Source organism: Arachis ipaensis, chromosome B8 (genome assembly GCF_059453495.1).
Source record: "Arachis ipaensis isolate K30076 ecotype BB chromosome B8, ASM5945349v1, whole genome shotgun sequence".
Classification (NCBI taxonomy): domain Eukaryota; kingdom Viridiplantae; phylum Streptophyta; class Magnoliopsida; order Fabales; family Fabaceae; genus Arachis; species Arachis ipaensis.
In genome coordinates, this window is record NC_142443.1 from 64,624,088 (window position 1) to 64,629,591 (window position 5,504).

Genomic DNA, 5,504 nt, shown 5'->3' on the forward strand with positions numbered 1-5,504 from the left:
CATTATTTGATTATCACTAAGTTGGCTCAATGAATGTTACAGAATTTGGATCAGCAGCCTCATCAAGATTATGGATCATAAACCCAAAGCAAAAGGAAAGCAGGGAGAGGCCTCAAAGCCCAAGAAACACAACAGAAGCTCAATATAGAAAGTGTATAAATAGGATAGAATTTAAGTTAGAGAGGGACTTTTGGAACTTTTACTTTTGCATTTAGCTAGTTTTCATTTCTTTGTAATTGAATTCCGAGCTATGACTCACTAAACCCCCTTTCATTGGGTTAGGGAGCTCTATTGTAATTCAATGAATCAATAATAGTTTATCTTCTTCTTCAATCTTTTCTCTTGAATTTTGTTAGAAAGCTTCTCGATCTAATTCCATTGGGTAGTTGTCTTGGGAAAGAAACTACCCATAATTGGAATCCTTCGGAACCTTGGGAAAGGAATGGAGGATTCATGCTAGAGAAGCTTTCTCACAGTGAATTGGATTGGGGTTTGGATGGATATTGTGACATGTAATCCTACCAAATTGTGGTTCATGAAACTGTGTGGTATAATCAGTGATCGAGCATCATCTCTTCTTATGAACATTTAAACCAAGGGATTGGGAATTTGTTTGTTTTTAGAGAGAATTGGTGAGCCAAGGGATTGGGATCCAATCATATAAGATTGCCAAGCAAAATTCAATGAATGCATTGGTTGAGGAAGAGATATACATGTTTTGATTCGGAGATCTCAATATCTCCTAACACCCAATGAATTCCCCATTTCTGATTTCCACTTTCTCTTTACATTCTGCAACTCAATTTATGCAATCACCCCCATTCCCTTTTAATTTCAGCAATTTAGCTTCTGCTCTTTAATTCATGCAATTTAAGATTCCGCCATTTCAATTTCTTGTCATTTACTTTTCCCGCCAATTTTACATTCCGCAATTCTCATCTAAATCTTGATTCCGCTCAACTAGAACACACTTCTAATCCGAATTGCTCACTCAACCAATCCTTGTGGGATTCGACCTCACTCTATTGTGAGTTTTTACTTGACGATAACCGGTGCACTTGCCGGAAGGAATTTTGCCGATCGTGCAATTTCCTAAATCGTAGCATAACTAGTTTATGCGCATCAGGTACTAAAGGAAAGCATGGTAAATATGCAAGAATGATAAAATCTAACAACTACCAATTGCAAGACAAGTAAATTCACAACTCAAATCAACAATTAAAAGAACGTCAACATCAAATTTGCATTAAATGTAAACCAAATCCATCATGAGTGCATGAACATAAAAGAGAGCATAAAAGGAAAATCAACACTACAAATCAAGAGAATGAAAGAGTAGAAGCAAGAATTCATAAAAGAAACAAGATGAAAACATGTAATTAAACCTAAATCGAGAAGAGATTAACCTAACCTAATTCTAGAGAGAAGATGGAGCTTCTCTCTCTAGAAACCTAACTAAAGGCTCATATTGGCTAAACTAATTGCTCCCCCCTTTGTCCAAGCTTGAATTCTGCATGAAATAGCTTCAGAAATGAGTTGGGTTGGGCCCAAAGTGCTTCAGAAATCGCTGGGGGCGATTTCACCTTAGTGGGCCACGGCAGAATCGGCGCGCACGCGTACATGGCGCGCACGCCCCTGAGCGTGAAATAACATATGGCAAATTTTATATCATTTCGAAGCCCCGGATATTAGCTTTCCAACACAACTAGAACCGCCTCATTTGAACCTCTGTAGCTCAAGTTATGGTTAATTGAGTGCGAAGAGGTTGGGCTTGACAGCTTTCCGGTTCCTTCATTTCTTCATGTGTTCTCCCGCTTTGCATGCTTTTCTCTTCACTCCTTCCATCCGATACTTGCCTTATGAACCTGAAATCACTCAACAAACACATCAAGGCATCAAATGGAATTAAAGTGAACTAAAATCACCAATTTTAGGGCCTAAAAAGCATGTTTTCACATTTAAGCACAATTCAAGGGAGAATTACAAAACCATGCTATTTCATTGAATAAATGTGGAAAAAGGTGATAAAATCCCCCAAAATAAGCACAAGATAAACCACAAAATCGGGGTTTATCAAATCTCCCCACACTTAAACTAAGCATGTCCTCATGCTAAAATTAGGAAAGAAGCAAAGGGTATTAACATTTATTCAGTGCAAACTAACTAAATGCAATCTATCTATATGCAACCTATTTACATGAATGCAATGGCTTAGTCAAAATGAATCAATCTCCAAGAATACACATGCAAGCACAAGTGCTAAGGCAACAGCAATCAAAGCAAACCACAATTGAATTGAATATTGACAGATTTTACAAACTTGCAAGAAAACATGATCATGGGTGGAAACATGTAACTGGCAATCGAACCCTCACCGGATGTGTATCCGCTCTAGTCACTCAAGTGTATGGGGTTGATTCACTCAATTCTCCCCTAATCATGTTTTCCAATATTTGTTTTTCATCTAACAATCAACAATTACTTTATGCATGCATACAAATATCATGAGGACTTTCCCATAGGTTGTAATGGGGCTAGGGTCAAGGTAGGATGCATATGGTCAAGTGGGCTTGAGATTTGAATCTTTAATTAACTTAAACTTTCCACCTAACCTATGACAACCTATACAATTCTAAACAAACCTAACTACCCATTCTTCACTTTTTCACACACTCATGCATTCTCTTTTTTTATCACCACCCATATGCATTGACTTTTATTGAACCTTGCCTTGGGGCATTTTTGTCCCCTTTTTATTGCTTTTTTTTTCTTTTCTATATATTTTCTTTTTTTATTATTATATTTTTTTCCATCCAATTTTTTTTTCAAACTAAAATATTTATACAAGAGCATCAATGCATATGGTTTACACATGATTAATACATGAGTATGTTCCCAATTCCCAAAATTTTCAACAAAAATACAAAAATTCCTTTTTATTCCCTCTCAATGTTCCCAACTCTCCCAAAATCAAATAATGAACACTCTCACTAGCCTAAGCTAATCAAAGATCCAAATTAAGGGATATTTATTGTTTTTCACTTAGGCTTGTAATGTGCTACAATTAAGAACAAATAGGTTAAGCATCGGCTCAAGATTGGTTATCAATGGAAGATAAAAGGTAGGCTTATTTGGGTAAGTGAGCTATTTGAACAATGGCCTCAATCATGTAAATGCATGTATACACAAAGTAATGGACATAAAGAATCAAACAAATCAAAGATTACAATCATAGGAAGAGAATAATGCACACAAGAATGAAAATAAGTGGTTATATGATGTAACCACACAATTAAGGCTCAAAACTTACATGCTTGTGTTCTTAGCTCAAAAATCATGTTCCACAAAGTATATAATTCAAGCAAGTTCTAAAAAAAAAATTTTTTTTCAATCAATTGGGGTGCCCTATAGATAAAATCCTTGGAAAATATCATGATTTTGACTAAGTTTACTATATACATATGCAAAATAAGAAAATGCAACTAAGAATCCTAAAATGAAATGCAAAAGTGTTGGGATTAGAAACTTGTTACCCAAAAATGCCGAGCGGTCGGATGACCTCCCCACACTTAAAAGTTTGCACCGTCCTCGGGTGACCTCCCCACACTTAAAAGTTTGCACCGTCCTCGGTGCATCCAAAGATGAACAAGGGAGTACGGCGACTTTCCAAGTTACCACCTTCAGCTGGTAGGTCAACCGGTTGCTGCGTGTTCTTCCTTCCGCTTCCATTTTTGCTTATGGTGTATCGATCATGAAAAATAAGATAAACACCGTAAGATGAGAAAATACAAAAGCAAGGAAGCGTGAATTGTTGGAATGAGGTAAATCACTAGAATGGAGTGGGTGAATTGGTGTGACATTGATGAAAAATAGGTGTGTGGGTTCTAAAATTGCGCGCGGTTTAGAACACACACACATGCTAGTATAAAAAAGCTATGTCACATTTACACAAAAGAAAGCATACACTTCACTCATTCTAGTGTGCTTGAGATACTTCAAAAGACTTGTAGGGTAAGGGCAACCAAACAAGTAGTGAAGAAGCATAAAAGCATTCGAGCAAGAAATCAAGCAATTGTGAAATTGGATAATGCATAGGCATTGATTGATGTGTAAGTGGACTTAATGAACATAATGGTATATGAAACTTACACCACAATCAATGACACCTATTGAAGTTGTTACAACACCTAAGTGACATAGAAGTGGAACACATGAATGCTATGGAACTTAGAGAAAAGAATATAGAAGTGAAAATCAATCACATAGCGAGCATCGTCCACAAAGCTTGAAAAGCTCAAAAATATGTCACTAGGTAAGTTTTCGATCCAATTTCATGATTCCACAGACTCAATGCATGAAATAGGTGATGATCAATTAGAACAAGCATCCTAAAAAAAATGCATTGATAATATACAATTGCCTAACAATGGATGATGAATGCATGGTGGCCAAAACATGCAATTCAAAGAGTTAAGATGCATGAAGGAAACGTAACAAGTACTTGGTATTCAAAAGTGTTAAACATGAAAAATTCCAAACCAAGTAATAAATTGCAACCTCAACAAAGGAATCCAACAATGACAATAACGACAATGATGTTAAACTAACATCCTATTAGTAATAGGCAGCAGTAAACAGTAAACAAGATTAGTAATCCAACACTTATAATGGAAAAAAAAAATTAAACCAACTAACTAACTAAAAGAAATGGTGTTATATGATGTTTGGTAGTGTCGGATGATGTTTGAAGGGTGGAAAGAAAAGAAGAGAAAAGAGAAGAAGGAAAGAAATGGAAAGAAGAGAAGAAAAGAAGGTGAAACAGGGCAATCCACGCGTGCGCGTCATGTACGCGTAAACGTGGATTGACGAAATGGAAGCGACGCGTACGCGTGCAGTGCGCATACGCGTGCATGGCAAAGCAGAGAGTCGATGCGGACGCGCAAGGTACGCGTTCGCGTGCCTTGGGGCATAAAGTTGGCACACTTCAGGCACAACTCTCGGGTGAATGTATGGGAGGTGGAAAAACTCAATCCACGCGTACGCGTACATGGCGCGTCCGCGTGGATGGTCGAAAATGCTTGAGGTGCGCGTACGCGTGAAGTGTGCGTGCGCGTGGATGGTGCTCTGTTTTTCAAAAATTTTTCTATGTCTTTGCACCAAACCAAGCATTCCAAACCTCCAAACGACTACCAAAACATCATAAAACGTTATTTAACCTACTAGACTCCCAAATAAACTTAACTAATCAAACAAAACATGAAATTAAACCTAAATTACCAATATTTACAAAGAAGAAAAGGGAAAGATGTTACCATGGTGGGTTGTCTCCCACCTAGCACTTTTGTTTATTGTCCTTAAGTTGGACTTATGGGGAGCTCTTCATCAAGGTGGTTTGTGCTTGAATCCATCCTTGAACATCCACCAATGCTTGGACTTCCATTGTGCTTCATCATTCAAAGTTAATAACTCCAAGCTTTGATGGAGTTCTTCACAAGTTTGGGGCT